Here is a 24423-nt window from a genome sequence, read left to right on the forward strand (position 1 = left end):
CATAACCGGCAAAACGCATCAAATAATAACCTCACATGGCCCCCCTATTAAAGCTGATAGACCCATCCAACAACTATTTTAAAGGCGATAGACCCATCCTTAAAGATCTCTTTAAAAACACGTCGAAAGTAATAAAAAAAACTACCCAAAAATTTATTTGGGTACGACCCCGCAATTCTTAAAATCAGTGGGATAGAGAGAGATACAAAATCACTTGCACAGCCTAAAGTAGGAATCGCCAGAACGCAGGTGTTTTATCTTTGTTTAATAGACTGGCTAAAAAGAGGTGACAAGTCTGTGAGTGCTGGAAGTGTTTAAAATATTTTGTAAGATGCTTGGATTTTAGTCCGCGGTCAATATTTTCATATTATTTTCTTGTGATATTATTTTCTTTCTAAAAATTTACATTTTCGAAAGAAAAATAAAAATAAGTATAAAACATGGGGTTTTACGTATATTTAAAATGATTTCATAGATAGGCAATATAAAATTTTGCAATTTAAACATATATATCATGCAACAATAAATATGACCTAGGCGCACGGACTAGTTAGTGCGGCATCTGCGACACATCAAAGATTCTAATAGATCTCTGAACTGGACTTTAATAATATCGTTCACGTTTTTTTAAAAAAAAAGCGGAATTCAAAGTTAAAATCTGATAAACATTTCTTGTGTAAATGTGATAAACAGTTTCCCATTCCTAGACCGAGCATCTGTTTATACAATTTTCTATCAAAATTAAAACAATTGTTACCAAATGTGAAATTTAGAAGTTGAAAAAAATTATTCTCTTGGTAGATTACAATGTAGTTAAAAGTCTGATCATTTTTTCTGAATAATTTGTATGGTGAGATCTGTCGGAATGTTTCTTAATAAAGAAATAACATCTAAAGAATTTAGTGTTTAATTTTGGGGAATAATAAAACTTTGGAGGTATTTAATAAATGCATACTGTAACAATTTAGAAAGATTATATAACGGAGATTATATTGCGGTACAAATGATTTGACAAACGGTAAATATCCCAAAATGGGACTTTTTATTAATAAAAAAATAAAAGAATGTTTACAGACAAATATTATATTTTTATCGGCAACAGGAGAGCATAACATTGATAAAATTAATCTTGAAAGAGCTCTAAATTATAATCAAAGATTTGTGACTTTTTAAATACTGTAAATAGATATACAGAAAATTGTGTATTGTTGCTAACATTTGCGAAAGTTTAGGTAAAAAGTTAAAAAATTATATTGTCTCTCGTTTGTTGTTTAATTTAGTAAATCAGGAACCCTCAAGCCATAAAATAAACAAAACCATAATTCACGTAAAAACAACAAATAACTTGCAAGAAGTATCTGATTTTGTAAATGTATTGAATGATGATAGTGTGCTTTTAACTACAGATGTTCAAAAAGACATTGAACATTCCCCTATTATAAATAATATAATTTTTTAAGAAATAAGAAAATTGAAAGAAATAACATAGAAAAAAATAATTATTTTCATCCTTTTGAACAAAAGTACCCCCTAACTAGATATTCTTTGGTACATCTTAATATCCAATCTATAAGAAAAAAAATGGATGAACTTCTGATATTCGTGAAAGGGCTTAAACATCCAGGTTTTGTTTTATTATGTGAACACTAGATAAAACCTGATGAACTTGTAAATTTAGAGAATTATGTTGTTATTGATAAGTACTGTCGTTCAAATATGTTGCATGGAGGGTCATAATTTTTTTTGCATTCTGAATTGGTTAAGGAAATTAGTTTTGTAAAAGTAAGTAAGTTTGATTATTTAGCTGATGATAGAGTATTTGAATTGTCAATTATATATAGTAACTCTATTGATCTGTATGTTATATGTTTATATAGAGCTCCTGCTGCCGCTGTAGGTGACTTTTTATTTAGACTAGAAGTGTTATTGTCTGTTTTAAATGTTTTTTCGAAAGTAATTTTGTGCGGAGATTTTAATATTGACTGGTCAAATCTGTCTAATAATTTTACAAACCAATTGACTTACCTTTTAAGGTCTTATAGTTTAAATGCTGTAGTTAATAAACAAACTAGAATAACTTCTAACTCTACCACTCAAACTGAGTATGTGTGCACCAACATAGATGCAAATGATTTTAATTGTAATGTTATAAATTCGGGGCTCTCTGACCATGAGGCTATTGCATGTGATTTTTGCATAAGTCACAAGAGTAAAATGAGGGGAAAGAGAAGGGGCAGAATTTATAGCAAAAAAAACTATAGTAGCTTCTTGCAACTGGGTAGATCAGAGGATTGGCAGCGCGTTTTGTCTACAGCAAGCCCTTTAGAGTCATTTCACGCAATTATTTGTGAAAATTTTAATAAATGTTTTCCGATAAAAACCTTAAAAACGAAAACAAAAAAAAATTGGATTACCAAGGGTCTTAAGATGTCTGCTAGAAATTTTAGATCACTGCACTATATTCGGAAATTTTATATAAATAATATTGCTTTTATTAACTATTTTAACAAATATAGAGCACTGTACAGACTAACAATTAAGACTGCAAAGCAAAAATACTTTAAAAGCCGCTTAGGTAATTCAAATAATGTTCAGGGAGAGGCTTGGAAGATAGTAAATGAACTAAAAGGTAAATGGGGCAATATTGTAAAGGTAAATATTGAACCTGATAGACTGAATAACTTCTACTGTACCATAGGTAGTAATACAGCAAGTCAAATTCAGGGTTTTTCCAACTATAAACAGTTTTTTGAGTATAGGGCTGGACCAGATTCTTTGCTCTTTTTGCCAACTGATCTATATATAGCTATAGTTAAGCTTAAGTTTACTGTAAAGGAGATAAAAAAGAAAAATACATCTGGCTATGATGAACTTATTGTACGGTTATTTTTCAATTTACCTGATTCGGAACTGGAGGTACTTGTATCTGCAATTAATCATTCATTTAATAATGGCCAATTTCCCAATTGTCTTAAAGTAGCCAGAATCATGCCTTTGTTTAAGAGGGAGCTTTAGAATCACCCTCTTCTTACAGACCAATAGCATTGCTTTCCACCCTCTGAAAAATCATCGAGAAATTGGTTAAAAAGCGACTTATGTCATATTTAGCTGAAAAGCAAATTATAAGATCGGAGCACTTTGGGTTTCAAAGTGCCAAGGGAACATCAGATGCAATCTTTTCATTCTTTGAGTCCTTATTTTTGGGCTTGAACAGTGGTGATATTGCTGCAGCAGTGTTTTGTGACTTGACCAAAGCATTTGGCTGTGTTAGTTACGAAATACTGCTGTAGAAGCTTGTTTGCTTGTTGTCTGGCTCTTCAGAGTGTTTCTGTGGATGGTGCTGTTTCAAGGGAGCAGCTTGTGACTCATAGTGTTCCTCAGGGTTCAGTTCTTGAGCCACTTCTATTCCTCATTTATATTAATGACATGGCCAATCTCAGGATCTCAGATAAATTCAGTTTATCGACGATTCAACAATTTTATGGCATGACACGAGTGCGATGAATCTAAATACCACAGTTAACAGAGATATTGTTGAAATCAAGAAATGGTGTGATTCTAACAAACTGTGTTTAAATATTTCAAAAACTAGTGTTATGAATTTTAAATGCAATTTAAATAATGTGTTTTTGGAGAATCACATTCTAAACAACTTAGACGAAAATAAATTAATTAGGTTTATTAATTGATAATAAACTAAAATTTGAGGGCCATATCACGCAACTGTGTAGAAAAATATTAGCAAATTGTTATGCTCTTAAAGTGGTCGCAGGAGAGGTTGATTTTGACGTGGTGAAAAATATTTATTTTTCTTTAATTGAGTCCCATTTAAGGTATAGTTTGTGTTTCTGGGGTGCATGCACACATTACTTATTTAATAGTGTTTTTGTTTTGCAAAAGAGAGCGATCCGACGTCTGTGTAATGTGAGTATGAGAGAGTCTTGCAAACAGCTATCTATCACTTATAAAATCCTAACCCTTCCTGCCTTATTTATATTGGAATCTGTTTGCCTCATTCATAAGAAATTTAGAAATGTGAACACAACTAATAGGCTTGAATATAGCTGTCGACGAGCTAACGATGTGCTCTTGCCAATGTCTACAAATTTACTGATCAAAAGAACTTTTATATTTGATAGTAAAAAACTCTTTAATCATCTTCCTGCAGATTTGAAAGGTATAGGTAGCTGGAAACTTTTTAGAAAACGTGTTAAAAAACTTTTAGTTGCAAAGGGCTATTATGAAATAACTGAATTTTTGTCGGATAGATTTTAGTAATTTTTACCTTTTTCTTGCAGGACTAGGTACATTCTTTATATTTGTTACACCATATCATTTCGCCTAATTTATTTCTGTGATTCATTTTTTTTTACAGTTTTACATTTAATAAAATTGTATATTTCGGGAGTGAATAATATCTGTTTGTGTTATACATATTGATACTCTTGACATTACATTAGCTTTGTATGTTTTGGTTCAGAGTCTTGGAAGAGTATTTCTGAAGAATGGGGATGTTGTTGGTTTTACTGGTATAGGTAAACCATATTCATGGAAGCAGAATGCCTTTAGGATGATGGACCATAGCATGCTAAATAACCTTTTTACATATTAGTGTATATGTTTTTCTTTTTTACAGCTTTATCAACAAATTTACTTTTATGACAATACAGCATATATTGATTTAATTTAATATGATTTGATTTGAGAACCAACAAAACTCACAATAGATCTAAGTGGGTTATGTTCTTTGTGTATTTTAGGTAATAAGTACATTTTGAGGAAAACACCATTTGTTCAAATTTTTAATCTGATTTGATGTAAGAAAGGAAGAAATGTTGTCAATAAGTTTATTTAATTTATTTTAGGTCTTAGCTGTTGGATCTTTATTTAGAGTTATGTACGTATTTTTATCGGAAAAAAAAATTGTTTTTTTTAAGAAATGTTTTGTGATAATTGCTACAGTGGTATTTCCCTTATCTCCTCTTGTTACAATTAAAGAACACCACAACAATGTAGTTATACGCTTTAATAGAAGTATTTTTTCATAATTTCCAATCCCATAGTGATAATATTCAGAGGCTCTACATTTTTCAGATAATTGTTGTGTTTCTTCGCTGGTTAAACGGAAATGGCACACATATTCTTCATCAGTAAGCAAAGGAACAGTATCCTTGAAGTAATTGTGTACTTTTGATACCTCATGTATTCCTCGTCACTAGAGGCTAAATTATGAATCATCATTTAAAAAAAAAGGATTTTATTAAAACAATATTATTTTACGTCATGTCATATATTAAAATAACTAAAAAATTCCCTTAAAATATACGAATTACTCTTACCAAATATATTTAACGTATGAACCATAGTTTCTGTATTTTAAGAATCGTTAATCACTATTAACAAAAATTAAGTCCGTTTGTAGGGTAATACCCTCTTGCTTTGACTCTGGGATCTATTGAACGTGTTCGGCTTAATGTTCGAATTAAATTTGAACACAATATCCTTGTTGCCGACCTCGGTAGCACCGTGGGCAAAGTATTCACGATGCGATCGTGTGGTCTCAGGCTCGAATCCTGGTATGGGCATGGTTGTTTGTGGTTGTCTAAAAACAAAGCACTTGTGGTTCGGAACCCACATTAAACTGTAGGTCCATAATAAACAACAAAATTGGGCGGCCGTCAAAATACGACGCGAGTCCATTGTAATTGAGGAAGAAGAAGAAGAATATCCTTGTTCCGCGAACGACAAAACTTAAGAGCGCATGTAGTTTAATCCCGAAGTAGTTCAGGATTTCTCACGCGAACAAACTTATTAACTCAGAAACTTGAACAGAAGTTGGTAAATCAGATTCACTGTTTATTACCTTTCTAACACCATCGTTGTTTGCACAATACACCAAACTACCGTAAGGCTAGGCTGAGTTGACATAAATCGATCTTTCACTTTTAAAAATGCCTAAATTAATCGAAGTTAGCAGTTCCGATACTAAAAATTGACTATTTTTAAGTTTCTTTTAGCTAAAATATGCAGGCCGACCATTGTTGACAAACATTAATAACAAGAGCCTGGACCAGTTACTGGAATGTTTTGCATCCTTTTTGATGAAGAACTGCTTACTTCGTTTTTTGACAAATTTGCAGATAATTAATTTTTTACTATATTTAGCGCAGAAGTGTAAATGCCACTATCATTGGATTCCTCCTTTAAACGGCGAAGAATAAGAGATTGCTTATTAGATTTTAATTGAATGTTGTCAATATGACCCCAAAAAATTTTATGTTCCAACTGATTGTTACTGTAGATGAGTGGCATCTTTATACAATTCTTCTTCCCCAAGGAAAACATACTTACGACGATATCAAAATTAAAAGATATACACATGAAGCACTAGATTTTTGTGAGACAAATTCTAAATTTGTAGAAAAATAAGCAGAAGGCATGCACATACGTCTACTACATGAACTGCGACATCTCGGAGTTGCCATATCTACTAACCTTCAGTTTACTTTAAGTCTTCTTCGTATGTCTTTTTTTGTAGTTAGCATAAAGATCTTCATGTTTTTAATTTTTTTACATCTGCTAGTATCCTATTAAAGATTGGGTTAAAAGAATTTTAACAGAATTTGATAAATTAATCATTAATTCCTAAGGAAAAAAGAGCACATTTTATGTCTGCTTTGAAGAAGATTATTTGGATAATACCTCTCCTTTGTTATTAACTTAAAACTTTCAACAATTATCAATCAACTTCCAGTTCATGTAGATCAATAGCTCTCAAGCAAAAAAGATTAACTTAGAATCATATCTCGTAAACTGTTTTTCCAAAAATAATAATATATATTATGTGTCGTAATATAATATATAGTAAAAATAATAAATATCACATTTTGACTAATGGCTATAGATCAACTATGAATGATGATATAAATATAATTTGAATCATATTTTGAAATAGTTATCGCTTAACTTCTTTGTATTTCTGGCCAATGATTGAAGTTCCAATAAACTCCAGCTTTATCACTTGATCATTTTACTGATACCCGAAGCTTTAAAAATTTTAATATAGAGAAGCTGATATGTTTGTTGTTTGTTAGATGTATCTAAGAACCTGAGAAGAATTGACTTACCTATAATGATCGCAATTTACTTCTTCTGATCTTTTTTATTTCGTAGTAAGTCTTCTTTGCATTAAGTTTTCTGTACTATTTCAAATCATAACCTTTAGAACTTCTTGCATTATATCACTTCTTCTTTGTATCGACTTTGCTTTTTAGTCCTTTTCCTTACTTCTTCTCTTTTTTTCAGTTCCTTTAATTACCTTCTAGTTTTCTTTAAACTTATTTCTTTGTGCCTTTTTCTTACGTTTTCAGTATATTAACTTCCTTTGATTACTGCTGTATTTGGTTCTTTGCTTCTTACTTAGAGAAACGCAAAAAATCACTTCTTTCTGCTCAACATACCTTAGTTCAATAAGATTTAGACCAAAACACTTCATATTATGATGTCATAATATTCATTTCTCTCAGCTAAATATTCTCAAAAATTAAATTAATCTTTAAAACAACACGCACACAATGAATCCGGCGGTCTGTAAACATGATTTTACCCTTAATGCTGCTTATAATTTCATAATTTCATAATGGAGGGTCTCTGTTATCCGTCAGCTAGAGGCGCCCTAGCGCTAAGCATTACATTGCTGCGCAATTACCCCCTCCCACTCCCCAGTATGTACTTTAATTTGTAAAATTATTAACTCGTACGGGTTTTATTACTTAATTTACATAGAGAATTACAAGTTCCCACCTCTAAGAATGGGAAAATATTAAATCGGTTTTCAGTACATTTCGCTTGTAAATTTGTTTATTCGTATTGTATATTCACATCGATTACTCAATCTTTGTCATAAACTATGGTACACTTTTAATCATAAGTGAATAGATGCAGTATTAAATTAAAACATTTTTATCAAGCCAAACAAAGGTCAGATCCAACAATCAGGTATGCACTTAAACAACACGTCAATACCACTCGGCCTAATTAGATTTGAAGAAATAAACGGGGTTAGGTGAACATAAAGAATAAAAGCTACTAGTTAATATTCTTGAAAATCATACTCGGTTCAAAATTAAATCTATTATCGTTTACACAACCTAAAACGGGCCTTTTATTAGTTTAAGTGATTTTTTCTAAGATGTTAAGTTTATTATCTTCAATGCAAAAAGAGTGGCCGGAGGTGAGAATATAGTTTGCAAATATATCTATATATAAGTTTTTAAATTTGTCTGCTAAAATGAGGTATTCAATAGCTCTAATTCAGTGCCTTGTACGCAATTAAGATATTTAAATCCTTAAAATGTTGTCCAATATTTGTAAGATATCTGTACAAAATGAGAGCCATCTAAAGTCCTTGATTGTTTTAGGGGCATGGATTAAATTGTAATAGCTATCTACCTGATTATATTTAACTCGTTAAATAAACTTGTTTTGAGAAGGCGTAACTTAAATAGCCTAGAGAAAAGTGAGTTAAATGTAAAAAATATATGTAAAAAAGGAGAAATAGAGGAAAATTGGATAATGTTGTCTGTAGCTGAGTTTTTCTTATAAACTTCAAATTCAATTTTATCATTATTACCGGTTAAAAGTAAATCTGTGAATAGTAATTTTTCTTAAACTTTATTTTTGATAGTGAATTGAATATTGAAGTGAAAAGAACTAAGAAACAACGAAAAATGCATTTGATATTATATCATGTTTTGAGTTCATCACAAATATTTTACTTCAAAAAATGTTCGTAAACACGACCCTATATGACGACGTAAAATGACCCTATGGGTAAGCTGAAAAAAATTTGATCGAGTACTGATGCTGAGAAGAAGGTTTTTTACATCTAGGAAAATTAACTTGGAATAATTATTTAGGATAAGATTTTAAGGGAATTTGCCAAGCCAATAAAATTTTGTACAGAACACAGGTTCTGAAAATTCAGTGTGTCTCTAAAAATATTGAAGATAAATAATTGTAGGAGGAATCAACAAAATGAGATACTTGTTTTATTGGGTATTACTGTTATAGTAAAAATCAATTTAGAAAATACTATCTCATATGCTCAATTATTAAAAAGAAGAAAAAATAGACATATTCAGGTATTTAGAAAAAATATGAAGTTAAATCTTTAATGATACCTGTCGTTATAATTAATTTAATTCTAGTCAATCAATCTTAAATATAATAATTTACTTGAGGTATAATAAATTTCTTTATATACCCAGGAGCTGAGGTTTTATCTGTCTACATCTGAGCTTCTTCTTTTTAATATCCTACCTAACTTTATTTTCAATATTGAAAGATAAAATAATGAAAAATCTATTTATTGAATTAAAATATGTACCTAATTTGAACCGACTTCTAATGTTTCGGTAGTTAAATCTACTATCGTTATTAAAGAAAATAAAACTAAATTATGATGTAGAAAACCTATACAAATAGTTTTATCGACCCTGCTCTACTTATGATTATAACAATTATAATCCGAATTGTGTGCAGGACAGCCATCTTTTTGAAACCAAATCTTTATTTCAAGTGCAACTTCTTTCCACACAAAAAAAGTTCAATAATATTAGGGTTAAAAATACCCGCTTAAACATTTCCATTTTTAAAGTACTGGATCCTTGTAAGAAAATATCTGTGTTCTTCACCACGTACTATTACCGCTAACCGCACCATCCAATATGTTTTCTATGAACATTCTTGTTCTCTCTTGATTTCTCCAAAAATTTTAGTTACACACTATCAGGTAGCATGGCACTTTTAGGACTTTTTACCATAGATGTATCTAGGTTTAATAGGTTTTTTGTATACTATTCGGTTCTTGTCAACCACAGAATGCAAAAATATACCGGGTGGTGTGTCAGCGAGCGGAACAAAGGAAATCCCATGTAAATTTTAAGGGGGTCAATTATTGGCTTCCTTGTACATTTTACAGAAAAATGTACTGGTAAAAACTAAAAAGATAACTTTTTGAAGAGACCCATCTGGCAAACCCTCGTGCAAACTTTCAAAAAATATTAATAAGATTTAATTAAATGTAATTGCAAAATTACCAAATTTTCGGTTCAGGTAAAACCAGATACCAGCCACCAGCAAACAATTTGTTATAAGGCTTTGTCAAATCTGACGTACAGCCGAATACAAGAAATGTTTTTTTTTCGTTTTATCAATCTCACAACCATACATTCAAAGTAAGACACATTAACATTACTTTTTGATCTAAACTTTTATTTAATATAACGATGAAGTTAAACCAATAACAATTATTATTATCGATTATTAAAAAAATAATTTTTTCCAAAAATCGATAAGAAATAATAACATTTTGGACAACATATTTGAAAGAAAAAGTCAATATTTCCTTCAACTTAATTGTTGCCTGGCAACCGAAAATAACAGTAAGGAAATATTCATTTCTGTACTGTAAGGAAATGTTATTTCCATACAGTAAACTTTAGAACATAAATACGAACAGGTTTTTTCCTAAACAATTTTATTTTTAAAATTTTTAGCACAAACAAGGTTAACATTATATTTTAAAATTATTACTTATTATTTGTTATATTTACTGTTATTTGACAATTAGTACAAGTATTGAAAACTGGAAGAACTTGGGAACTAATAGCATTATTTTATTTAATATTTTCCAAACTAATAATTTTATTTGTATGACAATAACTAATATTGGGTGTTACTGCAGTATTAGTAATATTAGATTTACTTTCTTGATTTTTTTCTGCTGTGAACATTTTATTTGCCACTTCTTCCTTATTAGTAAGAGACTCTTCTATATATCCTTCAGCGACGTTTGTTGATTTCCATCCACCCAGTCTCTTTAAACTAGAAATATCTCCACCAGAATCAACAAGCATTGTGGCAGAAGACCGACGAAAACAGTGGTCGGTATATTCTTTCGAATTTGGCAAATTCAAACAACTGGCCACTATTTTAGGCATGTTTCTAAATTGGTGAATTCCTAATACTTTTTGATTTTGGTACTTAAAAAAAAACGAGTGGAATTCATGTCTCTTGGTCTTAAAAAGACATACTTGCGGTATAGATTTAAGTACATTTCGTTTACTATAAATGATCTTGATATATTGGTTTTTGAATCCGGTATGGTAACTAAAAGTTTAGATAGTAGGTCTTGTATATCTTGTACAGTCATTTTAACCAGCTCGTCCATTCTGCAAGCTCCGGAAATTCCAAATATTACAGCTACCTACAACAATAAATAAGCATGTAAAGAATCCAAATATAATTTGAAGTTTTGTAAGTTACCTTAATCATTAAATATTCCTTATCTGAAGCTTCCTGAATAAATTTGTTTACTTCTTCTTTAGTTAAAATCTTGGATTTTTTTGGCTTATAGGCATGTGCTTGCCGTTTCAGGAATGCCGAAGTTTTGAATATTTAGATATATCCACGTCATGTCTAATTTCAAGGGTTGCCTTCAGCATTGAATAATTGGCCCATAAAGTTGAATATCTCATCTTGGAACCAAGCTCCAAGAAGTATGCCATTACAACATTTTCCAAGAAAGAAGTTACATTTTTATTCGTACGATAGTCCATGAAGCGGTTGTATGCATAGTTATACTTACTTCTAGATTTTACTGGTAACAATTCCAATGATACAGCATTCACTGCCTCCGTGAGTTCTGGGGGGGTTCCAGAAATGGAACAGTCATCATCACTCATCATTTTACACGTTATTTTGGCTTTTTAAAACGTTAAAAAATCAACACTTTGGAAAGACGCCACAAATAAACTTTTCACTCGTCAAGTTTGACAATTTAAAATTATGTACTTCGTTTCCGTAGTTACGAAATAATGTTTTATGGCTTCTTTTATTTAAGGGAAAAATAATAATGTTGATTTGAAATTTTTAACATGATTAGTAATAATTTACCGTAATTTTAATGATTCCCGATTTTCGGAAAAATAGTATGTAGACCTCGTAGGAAAAGCCACATTCCCGGACTCCGTATTTTTACGATCGCCCGGGAATGTTAAGCTTTTCCTACTAGGTATACAATATACTATTATCATACTTAGAATTTAATTAAACCAATAGCAGTATCTAAAATATTTTCAATTTATTTTCCCATCAAGCCTATCTGGTCCATTTCAACCATTAAACCTATTGTTAGTAAATTCGAGTCCAAAGACATTGCAATAAATAATTGTAAATGTTTAACTCAGAAGTTCGAAAATAGATCCGAAAAAAGAAAGAACAGAACTCTTAATATTTTACTAAGTGTGAAAAAATTAAATAAAATACAATAACTTTAGTAAAAATAATAGAGAATTACATAAAAACATCAATTAATCAAATGTTCAAACAACCCCCCATTAACAGCTAAACAATATCCTAACCGATTATAAAATTCATTTCTAACGTTACTAAGTTGATATTGGGAAATTTTATATCATTCTCACGAAATAGCGTTTTGTAACTGGTTTAGATTCTCAAATTTTACACTTTTATAAATGACACTTTTTAAATGACCCCACAAAAAGAAGTCATTCGGTGAAAGATCAGGTGACCTAGCTGGCCAAAGTATCCGGTACCGTGGACCAATAATGTTGCCGTTAAAAGCACTTTACAAGCACTCTCTAACCATAAGGGCATTATAGGCCGGGCAACCATCCATTTGGTACCAGATCATTTGATCTTAACAACTTCTTTCAAGGCGGGTCCAACTTGATTTTGAAATAAGTACAAATAGGTTTCAGCTGTTATATAGTCCATAAAAAAGGGTCCAATGATATGGTGTCCGATAATTCCCACGAATACATTTGTTTTTTGCGGATATTGTGTCCGAGTATGAACAAAGCGATGTTTATTTTCTGGGCTCCAATACCGGCAATTCTGAACATTTGGTTCATTGTTGAGGGTAAATGTACATTAATCGGTAAAACAAATATTTCTTTAAAAATTCCTATCATTATTCGCTCTTCCCATCATTTCAAAAGAAAATGCCATTCTTCGTTCTTCATCTCCTTCCTGCAGCTCTTGATGTTTTTCGAATTTATACGAATAATATTTGTGTTTTTTTAAAGTGCGCAATACCGTTGTATGATGTTTATTTACCTCTTGCCCAAGAACCCTCATACTAACCATCTTGTTTTCCTCCACACTCCACACAGTATAATATTAAGTTCTCTGTTCTCTCTTTCTTCGGCTCTATTTTCGATATCCTGAGTTGACCATTTATTTTTAATTATTTATTACGGTACCTTTGGACTCGAACTTATTGACAATACGTTTAATAGTTGAAATGGACGGAATAGGCTTGGTGGGGAAATAAACTGAAAACATTTCAGATACTGGTCTAAAACTGTTTCCCGCATAATGCCACTTAATTATGGCTATTTTTTCGTCGACTGAATAATTCATACTTGTTTTCAAATGTCGACTTTCACTGATTTATTGACACTTTTCCTCACGTCAGTGACAATATTCATTTTACTGGTGCCCGTTTGTTTTTACCTGAACCAAAAATTTGCTAATTTTGCAATTACATTTAATTGAATAATTCAGGATTCGCTTATTAAAATTTTTTGAAACTTTGCACAAGGGTTTACCAGATTGTTCTCTTCAAAAAGCTATTTTTCTATTTTCCTACATTTTTTCTATAAAATGTACAGGGAAGATAATAATTGACCCCCTTAAAATTTAGATGGGTTTTCCTATGTTCGGCTCGGCGACGCCCCACCCGGTATATGTTTTGTGATATCAAAATGAATTTAATTATTTAAAGATAACGATCTAATTTTAATACAATATATAATAAGAGATTTAAAAATAAAAAGGAAAAAAAAACTTAAAAAATAAAATCGAATACATTTAGGTTTCCATTTACTATTGGCTTCTAATAACAAAGGGCATTCTCCTTGCGAATAAATAGAACTTTTACGCCATTTGCCTTGTGTACAAATATATTTCTATTATGGTGACAAATATTTTAAAATCCCAGTTTCTTTAGATCTTTAGTTTTCTTAAAGAGGTTATAGGTTTTTTTAGTAAGTGCCATTTACCAAGTTCGCAAATCCTTGAAGTAATGTTTCCTCCTAATTTCTATTTTTCTAAGTCGAAATCCTTAAAAGTTATTCGACTCATAGTCAAGTCATAGTCGAGTCTCTTTTAAGGATTACGGTTGGGTAAGGATTAAGGGTACTATTTTTTGTAATATATGTGAAATCTTTAGCATTAGTTTCATACTTGAGACATGTGCAAAGCTTTACTACATCAGCAGGAGCAGCTTCAGTATTATTCTCAGCACTAAGCGGGAATCCAGAGATACTGGCTAATATTAAAGACATTATGAACGTTGGCAACGTTGCACGTCGTGAGCGTGACGTAATGGATAAGAAGGACTAACACTGGAGCAGTCGAGTTTTAGCAAGCAGACGCTTCAATACACACTTTGCTTTTATCTATATTTAACTTTGTATTTATTTGGTAATGCAAGTAAAATAAAGTCAGTGTTTTTATATTTGAAGAACCACGTCTATTTTTCATTATATGCTAAGTTTCGACCAGATACTAACATTACAATTGATTATATTTCAGCTAATTTTTAATGCCTTGTTTTCTTTACATGATTTACAGATTCGACCATTTTTACCTTTATACTGTTGAAACCCAAAGGGACCAAAATCTAAGAACCACATACTTATGATAAGGAATATGATGGATAAAATACAATGGCCAATTTTATGAAATAAAATACCAATTCTCAGATGCATTAATAAGTCATTAGTTCCTTGAGATCAACCTTTTTATTTAATTTACTGTTTATACTCAGCTACCGCCTTCATTTGCTTAACCAGCGCTTCCGTACTAGCCTTGAGCCTCAGAAAAATTTGGCTGGATTGGAAGTTTAGCTTCTCGTTTCACTGGCAGCCGATTTTTGGTCCACCCCTGAGCTAATTGGGCTACAACCCTATTCCAGAATAAACACGATAAGATAAAGACGTGCCAACTTTATCCTACAGTGAGGATAAAATTTATGAATTCTACCACCAATTAGAAACCCTTGTTAAAAAGTAACATGTATACATAAGGTGCGTAATATACATGACGATTTTAACACCAAGATTGGTAAAGGCAAGAAGATGAACAAATGAAATATCTGATCGGAAGCTACGTTTTAGGCGAGAGGAATGATACCGGTCGAAAACACGTAGTGCTGTATAAAAAATAAGTTAGCCATCACAAATAGAATTCTCTCAACATCTAAGACGGCAATATACGTGGATATTACCAGGACAATGCGTTCTTGCTCATAATAGCTTGATGGAAATACAGCATTAAAAACATAAAACCTCTCCCTGGAAAAGAATGTGGAAATGACCACAAACTCCTGTTGGCTTAAAGCAAAATTCATGTAATAATCCAAGAAAATTCCACAATAAAAATAATTCCAAATCATGGAAACATGGAGCAACTTAAAATACATAGAATAAGAGATCATAACATCACTGAAAGCCGAGACTTCTTTTAACACATTAAAGAAATTACATACAGTGCGAACGTAAAGGTTGGAATAAATTCATTTAAAATTCAGGGGTATGTTCAAAAAAAAACGCTCGGACATGTCGATTTTTATTTTTAACTGCGGGTTTTCTTACTATAATTTTATTTATACAGGGTGGCTCAAAAATAAGTTACGGTCATCAACGTAATGTTTTTAAATCTAAACACCTATTTTTTATTTTAGATTTAGGTTCTACATCAAATTCTAAGTACATTTCATGTACCATGTCCTATACCTAAACTCGACCGTTGACGATTGAACACAATAAAAGGCTATTTTTGGAAGAGTTATTTATATCAAGCAAGAATACATAAAAATATTTTAATTAATTTATTAAGTGTTGAAAATGGCTGCCACGAACCTCTTGGCAATATCCCAGTCGATGCTGAAATTCTTGTAAAACGTTATCGATAACAGAAGGTTCTATCAATCTTATTTCTTCCGTTATTCTAATTAAGTCTTCAATGTTGTTTGGCCGATTAACATAAAGTTTGGACTTAAGATACCCCCACAAAAAAAATCTAAAGGAGTCAGATCCGGCGATCTGGCCGGCCATTCAATTGCACCCCTTCGACCAATCCAACGTCCAGGGAAAACGGTATCCAGGTACTGGCGCACGGGACGAGTGTAATGGGCTGGAGCTCCATCTTGCTGATACCATAAGGAATTATCTAATATATCCGGGTCTTCTGGATCGGGGTATAAAGTGGCAAGGCATGGAACCAAGTCATTTTCTAAAAACTCTAAATACCTCTCACCATTCAAGTATCCTTCAAAGAAAAAGGGCCCTATAACCCTGTTTTCAATCACCCCCGCCCAAACATTTACTTTTTGAGGGACTTGGCTGTGGCACTCCATCATCCAGTGCGGATTTTCAGTAGCCCAATATCGGCAGTTTTGCCGGTTTACACTACCATGAAGACAAAATGTTGCCTCATCAGAAAATACAATTTTTTTTGAAAATTGTGGAGTAGCATGGCACAAGTCCATAAGTCTCTCACAAAATTCTAAACGCCTATCTGGGTCATCTTCATTTAGTTCATGAACCAATTGAACTTTGTAAGGGTGCCATTTATTTATACCTTAATACTTAATGACGGATGTCTGGAATATCTGATTTTCTAACGCAATATTGCGAGTCGTTTTATGGCAATCTTCTTTAACTGCCAGCAAAACATTTAGTTGCTTCTCTTCTGATATACTTGACCGACCTTTCGTATAATTATCCGTGACATGACCCAAATCCCGACACTTCTGTTCTATTTTACTGACAGTACTTTGAGATATACGTGGCCTATCAGGATACTTGGCATGATAAATTTCACAGATTTCCATCTGAGTGCGCATCCTGTTTCCATAACCAATCATCATCAAAATCCCTATTCGCTCTCGCTCACTAAGACGTACCATTTTTTGAAATTTTAATTTTATCTTTTGATAAACTTAACACAAGCAAAACTTTGCTTAGGCATCTAAATCAAACTAAATTCACTCAAAATTATTTGATGTCAACAAATTGTGACAAGTTAACAATCAAAAACACCAACCACAAATGTAAATAACCAAACAATAACTGATAGGTTGCTTGATATAAATAACTCTTCCAAAAATAGCTTTTTATTGTGTTCAATCGTCAACGGTCGAGTTTAGGTATAGGACATGGTACGTGAAATGTTCTTAGAATTTGATGTAGAACCTAAATCTAAAATAAAAAATAGGTGTTTACATTTAAAAAAATTACGTTGATGACCGTAACTTATTTTTGGGCCACCCTGTATACATAAAATTATAGTAAAAAAACCCGCAGTTAAAAATAAAAATCGACATGTCCGAGCGTTTTTTTTTTGAACATACCCATGAATTTTAAATGAATTTATTCCAACCTTTACGTTCGCACTGTATATATTAAATTACTATCAAAATTTATCTCGCAAAATTCCTGAGACCCGCCGATTTTTGTTTATTTTTATTCACATTTCAAGATAGTTTGTGTATTTCTTTCACCTACAGGGGGTCCAAAATAACCCAATTTTTTTTTTTTAATGGAAAGCCACTTTTTTTAAAGTCTCATTGAAAAGAGCCCTTTTTCCTGATTAAATTGCCCTATTTACTTTTGTGATTATCTAAAGGAGAAATACGAAAAAAAAATTAAATTATTAAAAGTCTCAAAATATTTTGTGTTGGTAAATTTTTGGCGTGTTTGTTTGTTTTATTAGTATCGAGACATTTCCTGACATTGTTGTAGGGTCACTGTTAAAGTGAATTTCAAGCAGTTGTTAAATAAGTTAACTTATATTGAAAGAATGCCTTATTTATCCGAATCCTACAAGATTGAAATCTTAATGATGATTGCTTATGGGGACAGAAGTCGTACTCAGCTAGAGGTTGTCCACTTATTCAGGCAGAAATATCCAGATTTGCCACCTATTAACCAAGGTACGGTTAGTAAAATCGAAAGTAGATTTCGAGAAGTTGGGCACGTGAGGGATGTTTCAAGACAAAGGTCTTCTAAAATGGATGAAAACACCCAATTGGGTCCGTTAAAGTTAAAGGAACGTCTAAAAAATGATTTTTTTTTTTTAATTTTTACATAGAATGTTGAGTTTGAACATTTTATTGATAAAAAACTGAGGATGAAGTAAAAAAATGCAAAATTTTAAAAATTATAAAGGATTTTCTACTTACGTATGATTCACAATTACACCCGGCTTAACTACACTCTATTTGCGACTAGGCATCACGTTGACCATTATATGTGCTATTAATTTAAATTTAAAGCCTTAAGTAACAAAATTCTGCAACTTAGAAGGAGCGGGAGCCCCGCGTGTTTGTGCCTATAATTCCTATGCCTTATTCCTATTCCTAATGCCTTTAATGCATTTAAAGATATTTATTGTTTTGACTATAAGTTAATGTACATTAAGCCTCATCGTTATTATTTACCTATAAATAATTAAATATCTTAAATTATGTTTTTTTTTTTCAAAATGTATATTTATTATATATAAAATTACATAAAATATCAAATAATTTAAATAAATAATACCTATTTTTTAACACCTGATAAATGTGTTTTGTTCATGTAATGTAAAAGCTAACTATATTATGCCTTTATTATCTAAAATTGAGTCCACAGCCAACCCATCCAACTAAAAAGTGTTCCCGGCAAAACCAAAAAATACTACTGGGGACGTAGTGAAGCCACTGCCATTTTTGTCAAGAAGGTTGTTGTTTTATTTTTCTTGTGTGTAAATTACAAAATATGTAATTAGAAGGGGTCCAAAGCGATAAAAAATTATATAAATTTACAATAATAACCCCCAAAAAGCTCCAATATATATATTTTTTAACTATAGCAACATCAAGAGCTAAAAACCTTGTGCAAGTTGGCAATAATTACGTATTTAACGTATGTAGAAAAACCTTCATAATTTCCAAAATTTTGTATTTTTTCCAATCATCCTTACTTTTTTATCGATATTTTGATCACACTCAACATTCTATGTACAAATTTTCAAAAAAAAATCGGTTTTTAGACGTCCTTTTAACTTTACCGGACCCACCCAATTAAATGTATTGTTAGCGATGGAAGAAAATCCGGTAACTGCAGCCAGAAGAGTAGCTCGCGAAAACTCTATTCATCATAAATCTGTGCTAAAAATTTTAAAAAGTGCAAACAAACGACCTTATAAAATGCAACCCATTCAAGAGTTATTGGAAGACGATCCAGATCGCAGAGTTCAGTTCTGTGAATTAATGATGAGCGCCTTTGACGAAAATCGCATATCTTCGGAGTGGATCCTTTTTTCTGATGAGGCTACATTCACCTGTTAATAAGCAGAACTGTCGCTACTGGTCTGACGAGAACCCACACTGGGTAAGGGAAACTAATACACAATATCCCCAGAAAACTAATGTTTGGGCTGGCATAATTGGCAGGCAAGTTATAGGGCCCATATTGTTCAATGATACTTTAACTGGGGAAAGATATCTAGAATTTCTTGAACATGAACTAGTTCCAGTCTTACGTGCCTTATATCCGAGTCAGTTTGATCCAGATTTGTATGATGAAAGAATCTGGATGCAACAAGATGGTGCTCCCCCACATTATGCCCGTAATGTACGCCAGTATTTAGATGACAATTTTCCAAACAGATGGATTGGTAGAAGGGGTGCAATCGAGTGGCCGGCACGTTCTCCCGGTCTCACCCCACTTGATTTTTTTCTGTGGGGACATTTGAAAAGTCAAATTTATATGAGCAAACCAGGAAACCTAGACGAACTCAAAGAACGTACTAGGCAAGAAATCCGACAAATATCTCCAGAAGTGTTAGAAAATGTCAGAAACGAATTTTATTATCGTCTTGGGCTTTGCCAACAAGTAAATGGTGCTCATTTTGAGCATCTTATACATTAAACGCAACTTTTAATAATTTAATGGTTTTTATTTTTTTTTTTCATATTTCTCCTTTAGATAATCACAAGAGTAGATAGGGCAATTTAATCAAGAAAAAGGGCTCTTTTTAATGAGAGTTTAAAAAAAGTGGCTTTCTATTTGAAAAAAAAAAGTTGGGGTTAATTTGGACCCCCCCTGTAGGTGAAAAAATACAAAAACTATCTTGAAATGTGAAAAAAAAATTAACAAAAATCGACGGGTCTCAGGAATCTTACGAGATAAATTTTGATTAGTTTTAACTGAATTTATTCCAGTTAAAGTCACCACACTGTATACATTTCCATCCCAGAAACCGGATATACTAAAAGCTGAATTCTTAGAGCAAGCCATTCGTTACCTAAAAAGTAATAAAAGTTCAGGTGTAGATAATGGGACCGTAGATATACGTAACTTCCTGCAAACGGTATTAATCTACTATGGAAGATCTGCAATAGGATCTAGAATACTGGACAGTGGCCAAGCGACTGAATTTAATCTACTTTTATTCCTCTGCACAAAAAAGAATCAAGTCAAAATGTAGCAACTACAGAACAACCGCACTGATAACTTAGTGGCCTCAAAAATATCCTAGAATGAAAAATCCCCGAAGACCAAGCTGAATTCGTAATCGTTCCAGTAAATCTTTTCACTGCAATGGTCTCAATTCTACTAAGTGTTACTAGACTTGGGAACGCCGTTATACCTTATCATACTATTGGGACAGTTATACGATAATAACAAGGGAAGAGTCAAGGTCGATAGCAGGATCTCTAAAACCTTTAACTTACAATGCGGTGCTCGCTCAGGATGCATCTTGTCCCCTTGCCAATTAACATATATTATTTATGGTGACAATAAACAGCAAGAAGAACAATATATAGCAGAGTTAATTGAAAGAGTCGATTAAGAGATTTTGCAATTCAAATGAAAACTCAACTGATAAAAACGAAACTTACGGTAATAGAATGTTTTAATGAGCTGGGAGGGGTAGTTGCACGTTCAGTGTACTTTTCTCTTATTGAGTCCCACCTTCGTTATGGCTTGCCTTTTTGGGGTTTAAGCAACAAGGTATTATTAAACATAATTTTTGTGATTCAAAAAAAGGCAGTTAGATACCTATGTTCCGCTGGGTTAAGAGATTCTTGTAAACCGCTCTTTATATCTCAAAAAATCCTAACTCTTTTTTCTCTTTTTATCCTAGAAACAGCTACTCTTATTCATAAATGTCCTAAACCTCCCTCTAACACTGGTCATATGACTCGCCAGGTTAACGATTTTCCCTTACCAATCCCTACATCCTCCCTCACGAAGAACTCACTTATATACCTCAGCAAAAAAATTTACAACCATGTTCCTCTATGTATCAGACAAATTTTAGAAGTTAATAGATTCAAAAAGGAATTAAAATCACTTTTATTATCCAGGGCATATTATAGCCTTGACGATTTTTTTAATGATACCTTTTAACCTGTGCTCTGACATCATTTTAGTGTTTTAGTTTTGTTTCCTGTTAAATAATGTAATTTACTTCTTCTAAATTCTGTTTTATTGACAGCTTTACTTATTTTTTAATGAAATTTATCAAAAAGATGCTATTTTTTCTCAATCTGTTTTGTTATGATTAATTTTGGTAATGTGTGTAAATTTTATGTAAAGTGTTTTAGAAGTTATGTTTGTTTGAAATTTAAAGTGAATTTGGAATTTTTTAGTTTTTAGGATGCTTGTACACAAGATTTTGTTGTCTTACGTAATATAGCACATTTTCTTTCTTTCTTTCTTTCTTTCTTTCTAATAAACTAGCATCAGAAACATCAGAAATGTCTCAGACCTGGATAAATAGAGGAAGATAACCCAAACCACAGTTTAAATGCCAGCCATGAGATCACGACACTTCAGGTATGAAGTATACGACTAGAGAGAGTGACAGAGAGACATTTGAAATGAAAGGCAAAATCACGAATAAAAAATACAAAGAGAGCACTTTATTATTAATAATACACAATGTTACAAATTATATTTAAGAACATTTAAATTGAATTTTTGGTGTTAACTGTTTTTACGAATGCACTATTTGCAATGCAGTTTTTCTGATAATTTTTGTTTTTACACACCTTCTGTGCATGAGCTCTTAAACTAAATCTTCATTTCTTATTAAAACTCGTTTAAAGAGAAATCAAAGGAATTCAGGTCAGGGGGACGTAGTGGCCAGTGGTTAGACGGATCTTATCCCCTAAAATTTTTTTTTTATTAATTCATTATTCACTTTTTTTACTACTTCTAGAATATGACTAAAAATTTTTTTTTGTTTCTTTTGAAATCTTGTCTGAGAAATTATGATTTTCTAATTATATACGAAAACCATCATTTAATTAGCCATATCTGTAATACTTCGGACTGCATCGATGGAATAATGGAAATTTAAAAAAAAAGCTGCCAATACATTAATGTAGACCTCATATTAGAGAAATTTAGTTAACCAATATTGAATGGTCGCTGGTTCAATTGTGGCTAATTTAATCCCAAATTAGCGAATCCACCTTCGATATATTGCTGGTTCTGATTACTATTAAGTTTTTCCTTATACAAATGCCCCAAACTCTCAAATCTTATATTTTCCCAATGAAGGACCAATAAAACACTTTTTCACTTAAAATGTTTACTAATTATATTAATACTAGATATTTAAGGAAATAACGGAGATCGAGAGTCAACCGATTTCAGGAAGAATGAAAAAATAAGAACGAGAGACGTAACCAATATTATGAAAGGCGAAGAGCAACTGACTTCTATTTTACCCCTCTTAATAGCCAAAAATAAATCCCAGACACGTTTAATAATCGTATGATGGTTTCCCAGAAGTATAATGAATTATGTTTTAGTTAGGGTTAAAGTTGGCCTATAAGAAATTGTCTTAGTGGTCGGTTATTAGCCGGCTTTTAAATTGGAAATCCAAACATCCTCCCCCCCTTGAGGCGAAGTCCTCAACTCATGTCGTAAGAAAGCGGACACATTTTGGTAATGGGCCTTATAAATACACCGTTCTTTGTTTTAATCTTTGCTACACGAACCTTACCATCATTTCCTGGAAATACCTCCAGAATACGAGCTAAATTCCATTTTAATGGTGGTAAATTATCTTCTTTAATCAAAACAATTGAATTAACTTTAATATTATTAGATGCAACGAACCATTTTGGACGGTTTTGTAGCCGATTTAAGTATTCAGTTGACCACCGTTTCCAGAAGGCCTGCTGTAACTTAGTGCATTTCTGCCAAAAACTTAACCTATTTTCAGGTACATTAATTAGGTTCCTTTCGGGATAACTAGTCAGTGGTTCCCCTATTAAAAAATGAGATGGTGTTAGTACATTAAAATCGTTCGGATCATTTGAGACTGGGCACAAAGACCTTGAATTTAAAATGGCTTCTATCTGAGCCAAGACAGTGGAAAACTCTTCAAATGTTAATTGAGTTTCCCCTACAATTTTGCGAAGAATGGTTTTTGTCGATTTTATTCCAGCCTCCCATAAGCCACCCCAATGAGGACTGCTAGGCGGTATAAATTTCCACTCTATTTCCTTTGTGGATAAAAAATGTTTAATTGTGTCTAAATTTGAAGTTAATTTGAAAAATTCATGAACTTCGCGTAATTGATTTTTCGCTCCCTGAAAGTTAGTGCCGTTATCGCTATAAACAGTTCCTGGTAAGCCCCGTCGTGAAATAAATCTTTTAAATGTTAGTAAAAATGCGTCAGTGGATAGACTTGAAACCAATTCAAGATGTATAGCTTTCGTAGCCATACATACAAATAATGCTATATATGCCTTTGAAATCGCTGCTTTGCGAACCCTTGTCTGCTTAATAAAGAAAGGACCTCCAAAATCAATTCCTACCTTTAAAAATGGACGTGAAATTGAAACCCTATCCGACGGTAAACTACCCATTAACTGACTTGAAACCTTAGCCTTGAACCTGTAACAAATAACGCACCCCTTTATGACTGTTTTAACTTCAGTTAATCCATTTATTGGCCAATATCGCAATCTTAAGTTCGACAAAACTGTTTGAGCTCCCGCATGCAGTAGTTTTTTGTGCTCAAACAATATAATAAGCCTAGTAACATGATGTTTAGATGGTAAAATAATAGGAAATCTTTGACTATAACTAACTGTTGCATTTGCAAGACGCCCATTGACCTTTAATAAGCCATCGATATCAATAAAAGGATTTAAACATTTAATAGTGCTGTTTTTCAATATTAAATTTTGTCTTTCTCCTTTTTGATCAACACCTTTAGAAGTTTTTAAATAATGAATTTCCTGAGCAAATCTTTCCATTTGAACTAATCTAATGATAGTTCTAAGAGAAATGTCTAACTCTTCAACTGTTAACGGAC

The 24423-nt window shown here is 32.1% G+C and overlaps 1 protein-coding gene and 1 long non-coding RNA gene across 2 annotated transcripts in view; one reads left to right on the forward strand and one right to left on the reverse strand.

The window, feature by feature from the left end:
• Positions 1 to 24423, forward strand: part of LOC126737676 (acid sphingomyelinase-like phosphodiesterase 3a) — a 335578-nt gene that overhangs the window by 172393 nt on the left and 138762 nt on the right. The window lies entirely within an intron of this gene.
• Positions 10629 to 12035, reverse strand: LOC126737685 (uncharacterized). The gene is made up of 3 exons (XR_007661076.1): positions 11329 to 12035; positions 11097 to 11269; positions 10629 to 11045 (listed from the first exon to the last, which is right to left on the reverse strand). It is a non-coding gene; the product is annotated as an uncharacterized LOC126737685 (long non-coding RNA).

Source organism: Anthonomus grandis, chromosome 6 (assembly GCF_022605725.1).
Source record: "Anthonomus grandis grandis chromosome 6, icAntGran1.3, whole genome shotgun sequence".
Lineage (NCBI taxonomy): Eukaryota > Metazoa > Arthropoda > Insecta > Coleoptera > Curculionidae > Anthonomus > Anthonomus grandis.